This window comes from Scyliorhinus torazame, chromosome 5 (assembly GCF_047496885.1).
Source record: "Scyliorhinus torazame isolate Kashiwa2021f chromosome 5, sScyTor2.1, whole genome shotgun sequence".
Taxonomy (NCBI): Eukaryota; Metazoa; Chordata; class Chondrichthyes; order Carcharhiniformes; family Scyliorhinidae; genus Scyliorhinus; species Scyliorhinus torazame.
The window spans coordinates 122,472,441-122,485,398 of record NC_092711.1 but is presented as its reverse complement, the minus strand read 5'-3'; the positions used below and the strand labels follow the sequence as shown (position 1 = coordinate 122,485,398).

The window sequence follows — 12,958 nt, the reverse complement described above, 5'->3', positions numbered from 1 at the left end:
CTGACTTCCTCCCAGATAGAAGTCTTACAACACCAGGTTAAAGTCCAACATGTTTGTTTCGAACACTCGCTTTCGGAGCACTGCTCCTTCCTCAGGTGAATGAAGAGGTATGTTCCAGAAACACATATATATATATATATATATATAGACAAATTCTGTATCTGCATCTTTCAATTTGTCTGTATATATGTCTCTGGAACATAGCTCTTCATTCACCTGAGGAAGGAGCAGTGCTTCTAGTATTTGAAACAAACCTGTTGGACTTTAACCTGGTGTTGTAAGACTCTGTGCTCACCCCAGTCCAACGCCGGCATCTCCACATCATTCCTCCCAGATGTTGAAGGGAGACAATTTCATTGTTCAACCTCCGTATTGTGACGTCACAATGGACTCCTGCCTGAATCAGCCAATAGGAACTACTCTGCTCCGTGGTGACGTCTCCGGGTTCCAATGCGCATGCCTGGTCTCGCCTCCACGGTTTCCACGCAAACGGCTGCCGGCTCCGGCCAGAGCGAGAAGCCGCTCCGGTGATCGCCACCTCCCTAATGACCTGCGACTGCGCATATCCAAGGGAGAGGGTAAACTGCGTATGAGCGGGTTGTCCCGTGAGCTGCATGCTGAGATATTGACCAATAGGAAGTGTTGGTGGACCGGAAGGACTCTGGTCCTCATGTCAATCAGCGCGGGCTTTGTGAAAATTGAGCTGCACAGACTGATACTTCCTCCTGTGAGCAACAACTGTGAGTAAAACACTTTTCCTCTCATTTTCTATTTGTTTTCTCATTCTGGGCTTCAATTGTTGACTTGCAGCAATTTGAAAATTAAAAAAAATGAAAATCGCTTATTATCACAAGTAGGCTTCAAATGAAGTTACTGTGAAAAGCCCCTAGTCGCCACATTCCGGCGCCTGTTCGGGGAGGCTGTTACGACTGTTGAAGGGAAAGGAATGACTCTGCACTGACTCTCAAAAAGAGCACACTACCTAGGCCCATGCCTGCTCACCTGTAACCCCACCTAACCTTTTGGACATTGTAAGGATCCTCTTCTAAATCCCTGTCTGCCCCTTGTTTTCCCTTTTAATTTCTGTTGTTTTTCTATTTAACATGGCATGGTGGCACAGTGGTTAGCACTGCTGCCTCACAACATCAGGGACTCAGGTTCAATTCCGGCCTCTTTGTGGAGTCCACAGATATGCAGGTTAGGTAATAATCTTTACTGTCACAAGTAAGCTTACATTAACACTGCAATGAAGTGACTGTGAAAATCCCCTAGTCGCCACACTCCGGTGCCTGTTCGGGTACGCTGAGGGAGAATTCAGAATGTCCAAATTACCTAACAGCACGTCTTTCGGGACTTGTGGTAGGAAACCGGAGCACCTGGAGGAAACCCACGCAGACATGGGGAGAATGTGCAGACTCTGCACAGACAGTGACCCAAACCGGGAAATGAACCTGGAACCCTGGAGCTGTGAAGGAAGAGAGCTAACCACTCTGCCACCATAGATTGGCCACGCAAAATTGCCCCTTAATGTCCAGGGATGTGCAGATTAGATTCTCGGTTATGGGAATAAGGTGAGTGGAAGAGGGAATGTAAATGGGTAGAGTGCTCATTCAAAGGGTTGGTGTGGACTCGATGGGCTGAATGGCCTCCTTCTGCACTGTCGGGATTCTATGATGATTTTATGATTCTATTTCATTATTTGTATATGGACAAAAATATGCCAGTATCTTTAAGATTAAGGGCTATAGAGAGAGAGCGGGTAAATGGAGTTGAAATCAGCCATGATTGAATGGTGGAGTGGACTCGATGGGCCGAATGGCCTTACTTCCGCTCCTATGTCTTATGGTCTTATGGATTTCACCTTTAATTTTAAAACAGGGATCTCCAGCAGGATATGCTATTTGGTCTGACATCAATGATGGCACTTCTTGATGGACTTGGCTGTCGGCCAATCGACTGGTTCAGATTGCCGGGCCTTATCAATAGGTTGTGCTGATTGGTCAGGTTTTTCTCATGATGTGGTGATGCCGGCGTTGGACTGGGGTGAGCACAGTAAGAAGTCTTACAACACCAGGTTAAAGTCCAACAGGTTTGTTTTGATATCACTCGCTTTCGGAGCGCTGCTCCATTCTCAGGAATAGTCCCATCCTCTGTGAGACTATGTTTCCTGTTTTTAGTTTTGTTTTGAACTCCGAGCTGAAGGAGGCTCTTTGAGTTTCTCTCTCCTTGAAAGGGTAAAACTCTCTCAAACCTGCAGCTCACTCCAGGTAAATGGATGCAGCCAACTTTCCGCTTCTAACTAGTGTTCAATGCCTGAAGACGGAGCTGGAGGAACTCTTTGGATTTCTCTCCCTGAAAGGTTACCAGATCTCTCTAAGATCTCGTGGAAGGTGCTTCTCTGATACTCCATTTTCCTCAGTAAAGCTAGGGGACATTCTGGTGAGTCTGGAAAGCAGTGAAGTTTAAATCACAAGTTGAAGCTGGGGAGAAAGTGAGACCAAAAACTTAAAAACACAGGACTGAGGCTGTTCGTTTAGAGTGAAGGCTCAGGTTAACACAAGTTAAAGTGATTTCCCCACAGGGAATCCTACAGCTGGGAGTTCTGGCTGAATGCTACTGCCAAAAGATCCTCATTGGCGATCCAACCGTTGGTTACAATCACCCCTCGGCTTGGGAGGACAGCCTGCTGCTGCAACAATTTCAGCATCTGAAGCAAGGACACTCATCTTCCATTTCATATTAATCCTCTTATTATTTTTACCCCTTCTCCTCCCTTTGAGTGTCTTGTGTGCGTTTAGGTGGAGGGTCAGATGGTAAAAGGGGGGACTGGTAGATTATCTGGTCATTATTCTATTATAATTATTGCTTGTCTTATTCCTATCTTTGTTATAAATAAACAGTTGTTGTGTTTCACTTACAAATCTGATGCCTGTAAGTTATTGGGGCAGTTAAGTGCCAAAGATGTCGGATACTTTATACGAATTGTTGGTTCATTCACTCGTGTCGCGACTCCGGATCTGTGGGCCTGGAATTGACCGCACATTAGCCCAGGGTGATGCAACAACACCAAGAGGCAATTTAACATGGCGAATCCACCTAACCTGCACATCTTTGGACTATGGGAGGAAACCCACACAGACAGGGGAGAACGTACAAACTCCACACAGCAAGTCACCGAAGATTGGAATCAAACCTGGGTCCCTGCCGCTGTGAAGCAGCAGTGCTAACACTGTGCCACAGTGCTGCCCTCAAGGAGGCCATTTGGCCTATCGATCTCCTTGAGGGCAGCATAGTGGTGTACTGCTGCCTCACAGCAGCCGGAACCCGGGTTCAATTCCATCCTTGGGCCAGGGACATACATCTGTCTGGCAGCCTGCATGAAGATTTTGAGGTCTCTGTGTTCAGGATAAGAAGCAGTGAGCATAGATTTGTCAATCAGCCTGAACCAAAACCTTCAGTAGAGTTTGGAGGTTGCCTATCAGGTACAGAAGGGTGAGAATGGAGGGAGAATGTGTTGGATGGAGATTTATAGCTTTTCAGTAAATGAGAGAGGAAAGAATGTTCCATAAAACTAGAATTGTCTGTTCTGAATTTCTATCTTGTACCGGCAGTAATGTCTTTTGCAAACTCCTTTCACAGGATAATGGAAGGAGAGGATTTACGGAGGAAAATCTCAAACCAAACGCAAGTCGAGCTCTGACTGAGTCACTCAGTTCATCATGACCTGAATATCATCGGTCTTTGAATCTAGAAGGAAATATGTTTGCCTGTTCAACCTGATTCAAAAGATTTTAAAAATCAGTGTGACTGCCAAAGCACCGGGATTCACAGACACCCAATTTAGCGTATTCCATTGTACAAACTGTGGAAAGAGCTTTAAACACTGACATAGTCTGAAAAGACATTGCACCATTCACAGCGGCGAGGGATTGTACACGTGTTTTCTGTGTGTGTGGGCGAGGCTTCAAATCATCATTGAACCTGGGGAGAGGCAGAGACACCTGGATCATGGCAAAACCGTGGGAATGTGAGAGGGGATTTATTTTCCCATCCCAGCTAGAAATCTATTGGCACCGCTATACCGGGGAGAAGCCATTCATCTGCTCTTATTGTGGGCAGGCATTCATCGTTCGTCCACCCTGCTGTCACATCAGCGACTTCACACTGGGGAGAGACCATTCATCTGCTCTGACTGTGGGAAGGGATTCACTCAGTCATCCACCCTCAAGAAACACCAGCAAATTCACAAATGACAGGTTGATTTATGGGGTACAAGAAATTACCATTGCAAATTCAATCAAGTTTCACAAGCCTTAACCATCCAGCCAGAATGGACACTTCAAATGGTAACTTCATAGGATTCATTAACTGTTCACAGGTGGGAAAGTAACAAGTTAAAAAGATTTTTAAAAACTTTCAATGAAATATACATCACCATCAAGATGGAAGAGGAAACATACTTTTATTAAGTCTTTTTATTAATGTTTTTCGGAAGGTACAGTTGCTGAGCTGACGGGTTGACTCCAGCAGGTCACATTCTGGTTTCTGCAAGTTTCTGAGGAGTTTCAAAGTGAACAAAGGCTAACACCACGGATGTCCTGGAATGTAACACATCTTGCATCACATGAACATTCCAGCTAAGCCACACAGTGGCCCAGCAGACGGTCTGTCTGCCCCAACCAGTTACCAACAAAGGCGTCTGGTTGCAAATCTTAATCTTCAATAATAGTGCCAATGGCCTCAACATTAACTGTTCTGAAACAAAGGTTTCAACATGAAACATATTGTCTCGAACAATAAAAGGAACCCTGATTACAACTGAACACCTCAAGCTTCCAGACCTGGGAAAATGCATCCCTTGTTCAATGTCTCGGGGGAATGGTGGAAGGCCTTCCCCAAGCTGCTAGCCCCTGTAATATTGTCCTGTGGAACTGAACTCGGGCAGTCTCTGCTGGATCGCCGGGAAACAGTAGCTCCAGGCACGCAGCCTGCGCTGTCCACCATCTTACCTTCAACACCGAGTGGGGGCAGTAAGAACTCTGACCCTCATCGAACTGCAAAACGGGGAAGGGGGTAGACACGTGAGCACATGAAGCGGCTGCATTTTCTCAAGCCAAGGCGATACTCATCTTTTAATCCTTGTTTTTATTCTGGATGGACATCACATAAATACCTGCTTTTGGAGCACGTGTCTTGTACTATGTCCCTGGAAGCTCCTGGCTGGACTTTAGTGATGAGGATCCGAGTTGAGGTGGCTGGGGTGGGCCCAGCTTGCAGTGGTGGTTTTGCTGGTGAGCAGACCTACACCTCGGCTGTGCTGTTGACATTGTGATGCTGGCTGCCATTAGGAAGGATGTTGTGGCCGATGGTCTCTGCTCCGTGGCGCAGCTTGTTGGTGCTCACTTTGATGAACTGCGAAATCAAGAGAATAGTGGAAGTGGAGATGAGAATCCTTTTGCTCGATGGGGCAAACTCCCCGGTGAGGGCTCGTCTTCAGTGCTTGTAAATCTTGTTGCATGGGGTGTTGATTATCCTCACCGACTCGGGGAGTTGGGGCTGGATAGGGAATGCTCGCACGCCAGGTCCCTTGAGGGTAGTGGGGATTGAGAATTGGCTGCCTTCGCAATCTTGACTTGAAGTCTGGGCGTTTTAAGTTTGATGGTAAAGTATACTTGCCTTTATTCGCCGAGGCGCATCGTTTCAGAGCAGGCAGGTTATGTTGGAACTGAATAAAATGTTTGTTCGTCCACAGTTAGAGTATTGTGTGCAATTATGGAATCCACATTAGAGGAGGGATATCATACCACTGGAAAGGGTGCAGATTTACCAGGATGTCACCTGAGCTGGAGAGTTGCCGTTATGAAGAGAGGCGGGGTGGCACAGTGGTTAACACTGATGCCTATGGCGCTGAGGACCCCGGTTCGAGTCCCGGCCCTGGGTCACTGTCCGTGTGGAATTTGCACATTCTCCCCATGTTTAAGTGGGTTTCACCCCCACAACCCAAAGATGTGCAAGTTAGGTGGATTGGCCACGCTAAATTGCTCCTTAATTGGAAAAACAATTGGGTACTCTAAATTAAAAAAACAAGTTATAAACCGAGGCGGGACAGATGAGGATTGTTTTCTTTGGAGCAGAGGGGACATGATTGGGATGTATACAATTATGAGCAACATGGATGGATGGACACATGCACGCACTTACTTTACATCTATGACCCTTGGCTGTTGTATCTATGTAAGGGCCAGGAGGTTTAGAGGGGATGTGAGGAAAAACGAGAGGGTGGTGGTGGGAGTATGGAACTCATTGCCTGGAAGGCTGGTGGAGACAGAGACCCTCATAACATTTAAGAAGTATTTAGATGTGCATTTGATATACAAGGCTACGGGCCAAGTGCTGGATATCATTACTTGAAAAGTAGAACTGAGTTTATAGCAGACATTTTATAAACTGCAGTGTCCTGCTTTTTATTTTCTTTTTCCTTTATGTATAAAGTTTGTTTTTGCTTAAAAACGTGAAATCCTGTGATGTAATTCTTTCACTGGGAATTTTAAATTCTTTGGAGAAGTTACTGATCTTTACAGAGATTTTAACAATTGTTTAGAGACACAAGTTTTCACTTCTCACTTGACCCTCTGGCACCTTTCTGTCTCTATTACACATGTCAATGGCAGCCCGGTGATGGAGCTGAGGGCTGAATTTAGCTGAGAATAATGGGGCCTGTTCCCCAGTGGGAAACTGCCATGGGTATCGCACTAATAGAGAGACAGGAAGGTCCTGGAGGACTGACTGAGAAATGGGTCTCCAAATGGGGCATTGGAGGGGGGTGACCATGTCTGATGGTGACACGACCCCCAGGGTTCAGTACCCCTGTGTCCAAAGCGAGGAATCATGGGAACAGGGTACAGAGGAGCCGAAGGGAAACCATTGGGGCCCAGAACATTGTGAACATCCTGTTACTCTTGTTGGCTTTGATCTCCCAGTAATTTTCTGTTTTTAATCATGTTCAGTTTCATTAATAAACTTTTTTCAGTAAAAATATTACATCTCTCATGCCTTTTCATGATTAGATTGATGCTCTTTAGGGAAAGTGGGCGAGAGGAGTTGGCAGGTTCTTTAACAGAAAGTGCGGCCCTCCAAGGTAATTGACAAAGGAGCCGGGGGGGGGGGGGGGGGGGAGATTTTATTTTACTTTTTGACGCAGTGAGTTGTTCTCATCTGCCTGGAAGCCGATTCAATGTATCTTTCCAATGGGTAAATACTTAAAAGGGAGGAATTTGCAGAGCTGTGGGGGAAGAGCAGAGCAATTGGCTGAATTAGAGTCCTTTCAAAGAGATAGCAGGGAATGATGGGAAATCCAAGCATTACTCTACATATTGAAGACACATTTATTTCTTAATAAATTTAGAGTACTCAATTCTTTTTTTCCAATTTAAGGGGCAATTTAGCGTGGCCAATTCACCTAACCTCCATATATGTTTGGGTTGTGGGGGTGTAATGACCTGTACAGGACTCATCCAACTGGGGATGATTGTTTCCCCGTGCTCCTTAAACTGAATTAACCCAGCACTAGTAGAGTCAGCTAAAAAGGAGAGAGGAGCTGATGAATTGTAACCCAGCCCTGTGGGAATAATGCTGTTGCTGAATAAAAAGACTTTTAAGAAACTCGTTGGACTCCTCTCGCTTTATCAAAGGGGTTGAGACCCACACAGACACAGGGAGCACACATTTATCTGTGATCACAGAATCTCACTGCACAGAAGGCCATTCCGATCGTCGAGCCTGTGCTGGCTCTTTGAAAGAGCTACTCAATTAGTCCCACTATCTTGCTCTTTCCCATGAACCCTGCAAACTAGTCCCCTTCCAGTATTTATCCAACTCCCTTTGTTGAATCTGTTTCCACCAGCCTTTCAGGAAGTGCATTCCGGTCAACACCTCATTCATCTTCCCCTCTGACCTTTATGTCAATCACCTTAAATCTGTGACCTTTGGTTTAAATTTTAAAATTAAATTCCAATTTAAGGGGCAATTTAGCGTGGCCAATCCACCAACCCTGCACATCTTTGGGTTGTGTGGGTGAGACCCACGCAGACACAGGGAGAATGTGCAAACTCAACAGTGACCTAGGGCCAGGATTGAACCCGGGTCCTCGGCACCGTGAGGCAGCAGTGCTACCCACTGCACCACCATGCCTCCTGGTGTGTGTTCTCTGGTTAACAACCCTTTGGTCTGTGGAAACAGTTTCTCTTTATTTATTCAATGTGAACCATTTACGATCTTGAATATCTCTGTCAATTCTCCTCTTCATCTTCGTTACTCCAAGGAGAAGAAAGTCGGCCTCTCCAGTGTGTTCACATCACTGAAGTTCCTCATTCCTGTCACCGTACTGAATCCCTGCAGCCTTTCCAAGGCCATAGTCATCGAGGTCTACAGCACAGTAAAGACCCTTCAACACATTGTGTCTGCACCGGTCGAAAATAACCACTGAACTGTTGTAATTTCATTTCCCAGCACTTGGCCCATAGCCTTGTCGGCCCTGGCATCACAAGTGCACATCTAAATTCTTCAATGTTATGAGGGTCTCTGCTTTCACCACCCTTTCAGGCAGCGAGTTCCAGACTCCCATCATCCTCTGGGTAAAAAAAGGTATTTTCCTCACTTCCCCTCTAAACCTCCTGCCCCTTACCTTAAATATCTGCCTCCTGGTTATTGGCCTCTTCACCAAGGCGAAAGATTTCTTCCTGTCTACTCTGTCTATGCCCCTCATGATTTTCACATGTCAATCATGCCCCCCCTCAGTCAATCATGCCCCCCCTCAGTCTCCTCTGCTCCAAGAAAAACAATCCAAGTCTGTCCAATCTCTCTTCATAACAAACATGTGACCATGTTATAATCTTGACAGCCTTACAGTGAAGGAAGAAACGAGCCAATCTTTACTTGGTAAAGATTTATTCACAGAGTGTAACATTACAGGTCTGTAAATCCTAACTCAGTTTTCAGTAAATGTCTCTTTAATGCAGTCATGTAAACATCCAATCAGTATCCACTGCGTGTATATTAACCCCAAATGATGCAATTAACATCCACGGTTAGAACATCTACCGAAAATGTCTCTAATGGGTGTGACTGTCACGGTGTCCCAGCAGGTTGGATGACTCAGTGAATCAGTTCCCTCGCTCAGAGCAGATGAACTGCCTGTCCCCTCCGTGTGAACTCGCTGGTGCTTCCGCAGACTGGATGATTCAGTGAATCCCCACACACACAGCAGGTGAACGGCTTCTCTCCAGTGTGTACGCGTCGGTGTGTCCGCAGACTGGATGATTCAGTGAATCCTTTCCCACACACACAGCAGGTGAACGGCCTCTTTCCGGTGTGAATTCTCTGGTGCTTCCACAGGCTGGATAAATCTGTGCATCCCTTCCCACACAGGGTAGGTAAACGGCCTCTCTCCTGAGTGAATTTGCAGGTGTGTCAGTAGACTTATGGACATTCGTAAATCCCTTCCTACACACAGATCAGGGGAATGGCCTCTCTCCAGTGTGAACTGCCTGGTGTTGCAATAGGGTTGATAACTGAGTGAATCCCTTCCCACAAACAGTGCAAGTGAACGGCCTCTCTCCGGTATGAGCCCGATGATGTATCATTAGATGGGATGACCGAGTGAACCCCTTCCCATAGTCAGAGCAGGTGAATGGCCTCTGCCCGGTGCGAATTCTCTGCTGCTTCTGCAGGGCAGAGGAATCCCTGAATCCCTTCCCATACTCCGAGCAGCTGAACAGCTTCTCTCGGGCGTGTATTTGCTGGTGTCTCCGCAGGTTAGATGAAAGAGTGAATCCTTTCCCACACATGGAGCAAGTGAATGACCTCTCCCCAGTGTGAACTCGCTTATGTCTCCGGAGGCTGGATGAATTCCCAAATCCCTTCCCACATTCAGAGCAGGTGAATGGCCTCTCCCCAGTGTGAATGCGACTGTGTGTCAGAAGACGGGATGAATCAATGAATCCCTTCCCACATTCAGAGCAGGTGAACGGCCTCTCCCCAGTGTGAACTCGCTGCTGTGTCAGCGGGTTGGATAACTGAGAGAATCCCTTCCCACATTCAGGACAGGTGAACGGCTTCTCCCCAGTGTGACTGCGTCGATGAATCTCCAGCTCCCAAGGGGCTTTAAATCCCTTTCCACAGTCCACACACTTCCATGGTTTCTCTCTGGCCTTCTGTTCCTCCAGGTTTGACAATCAGTTAAAGCCTCGTCTTCACACACATGTGTACAGTCCCTCCTGGTGTGATATTTTTTCAGGCTGCGTAACCTGCACACTCACACTCGGGCATGTACTTCTCAGCGCTTTTCCAGTCACGCGAATGTTTAATCCTTTTTCCTTACCAACAGATTCTAGGTTCAGAGGCCGACGATATTCATGCTGTGATTAATCAAGTGACTGTTAGATCTGAACGTGATGTTTGTTTTGATCTGTCTGCATATCCTCCCCTTCTAATAACCTGTAAAATAAGTTTACAATAGTCAACATCGTCCATATTGAAAAAATTCACAACAGAAAATGCTAGATTCAATGAAACATTTTTATTCACTTATTCCCAAAAAGTTGTAAATCTCCGTGCCACACTCTCCCACTATTCTCACTCTGCTGTTCCTGATATGCATCCTCCCAATTTTCCTGATTCATGCTGATCAACAGATCCATGCTTACTATCCAGGACACTGAAAATCTTCAGGCAGGTTGTTCACCTATATTCTATATATACATTATACATATGTATCCCATATATGTATATATAACTGGACTAACAGTGTGTAAAATTCAATATTACTTAATTAGAGATAACTGGAGAATGTGAGGACAAGCTTTATTTGGATAGCAAGTGGTCATAAACTGGATCTCACTCCGTATGTGGATGGTGGAAGCTGAGACAATTCATGATTTCAAAATAATACCGGATAGTCATTTCAATGAAATAAACTTGCAGGGCAGCGATACAGACGGAGAATGGGACTGATTGGATTGCTCTACAGAGAGTTGGCTTGGATTTGAGTTGCAGAATACACTCCTTCTATGCGGCAATGTCTCTCTGACTGGAAATATATAACATAACTATCTGGATTCGAAACATTAGCTCTTTTCTCTCCTTTCAGATGCTGCCAGACTTGCTGAGATTTTTCAGCATTTTCCCTTTTGGTTTCAGATTCCAGCACCCGTGGTAATTGGCTTTTATTTAACCTAACTACAGTATTGCATTATAAGAACAGAAATAATACATGTACTTTACAGCAGGACCAAAATTAATATACCTAATATGTACCATTATAACTTGAGAAATATCTCTGTTGTTACAATCCCCATATAGACTCAGGTACAGATTAAATTATTTACCTCTTACAGGAGGTTGACTGAAGTCCCTTCAGCCAGATGTCTCCCCACAGCCCATTCCCACAGGCAGTCCCAGGAGTCACAGCCTCTGGGGGCAGCACGGTGGCGCAGTGGGTTCGCCCTGCTGCGTCACGACGCCGAGTTCCTAGGTTCGATCCCGGCTCTGTGTCACTGTCCATATGGAGTTTGCACATTTTCCCCGTGTTTGCGTAGGTTTCGCCCCCACAACCCAAAGAAATGCAGACTAGGTAGATTGGCCTCACTAAATTGCCCCTTAATTAGAAAAAATGAATTGGGTACTCTAAATTTATATTTAAAAAAACGAGTCACAGCCTGTGGATCTCTCACTGCTGGATTTCCCACCTCTGGCTCTCTCACTGCTGGATTTCCCACCTCTGGATCTCTCACTGCTCGATTCCCCACCTCTGAATCTCTCACTGCTGGATACCCTGCCTCCAGATGTCCCACTGCTGGATTTCCCACCTCTGGATCTCTCACTGCTGGATTCCCCGCCTCTGGATCTCCCACTACTGGATTCCTCACCTCTGGATCTCTCACTGCTGGATTTCCCATCTCTCACTGCTGGATTCCCTACCTCTGGATCTCTCACTGTTGGATTCCCCACCTCTGGATCTCTCACTGCTGGATTCCCCACCTCTGGATCTCTCACTGCTGGATTCCCCACCTCTCACTGCTGGATTCCCTACCTCTGGATCTCTCACTGTTGGATTCCCCACCTCTGGATCTCTCACTGCTGGATTCCCCACCTCTGGATCTCTCACTGCTGGATTCCCCACCTCTGTATCTCTCACTGCTGGATTCCCCACCTCTGTATCTCTCAATGCTGGTTTCCCACCTCTGGATCTCCCTGCTGGATTCCCCCAATCAGCCTTTTTGTTCTTCTTTTTCCAGCTGCTCAGACTTCCTTCCTCCCCATCTCCCACTCAGAGCTTCACTGTTCACTTACTAAACTCCCCTTTTCTATTTGAAAACCTCTCAAACCCTGTCTGTATCGCTTCTCCCGCTTTTCAACGCAAACTGTTTCACTCACAGATGTTGGACACAGGAGGTCTGTGCTGTTAAGCTCTGTGACCATGACTCTGAGACTGTGTGTGAAGCAACATCTTCAATCACACAAAGCTCACCCTCGGATTGGTTGGAGGACCAGAGTCCTTCCAGTCCTCCAGGGCGTCCGATTGGCTGGAGCTGTCAGCCGGTTGCCTGGAAACTTTGTCTCGAGGAGGATCAGTGGGAGGGGGAAACAATGGTGGGGGCGCGCGCGCGTCCTGCTGTAAAGTACACCGTGTCCGCCCGCCGGCCCTGCGCATTGGAACCCGAGAACGTCACCGCGGAACAGATTCAGGCTGGGCTCCATTGTGACGTCACAATGCCTCAGAGGGGCGTTCCCAGCACACACTGTCCCATTGGGAGGATATCACTGGTTCCAGAAGGAAAATACTGCGGATTGGACAACAGCTCAGCCGTGTCTGGAGGTCAAAGTGGCTCCCACACCCACGTGGACTCGGCCCACTCATGCCGGGTATTGACCAATAGGAAGAAGTTGCAGACCGGAAGCA

General features: G+C 46.6%; 2 long non-coding RNA genes across 2 annotated transcripts; one reads left to right on the top strand and one right to left on the bottom strand.

The window, feature by feature from the left end:
* The first annotated feature begins 315 nt into the window (after nucleotides 1-315).
* On the top strand, nucleotides 316-7,038 carry LOC140419655 (uncharacterized). Its single transcript, XR_011945953.1, has 2 exons — nucleotides 316-740; nucleotides 3,640-7,038. It is a non-coding gene; the product is annotated as an uncharacterized lncRNA (long non-coding RNA).
* A 1,891-nt stretch (nucleotides 7,039-8,929) lies between these two features.
* Nucleotides 8,930-12,828, bottom strand: LOC140419659 (uncharacterized). The gene is made up of 2 exons (XR_011945956.1): nucleotides 11,385-12,828; nucleotides 8,930-10,494 (listed from the first exon to the last, which is right to left on the bottom strand). It is a non-coding gene; the product is annotated as an uncharacterized lncRNA (long non-coding RNA).
* Nucleotides 12,829-12,958: the final 130 nt, after the last annotated feature.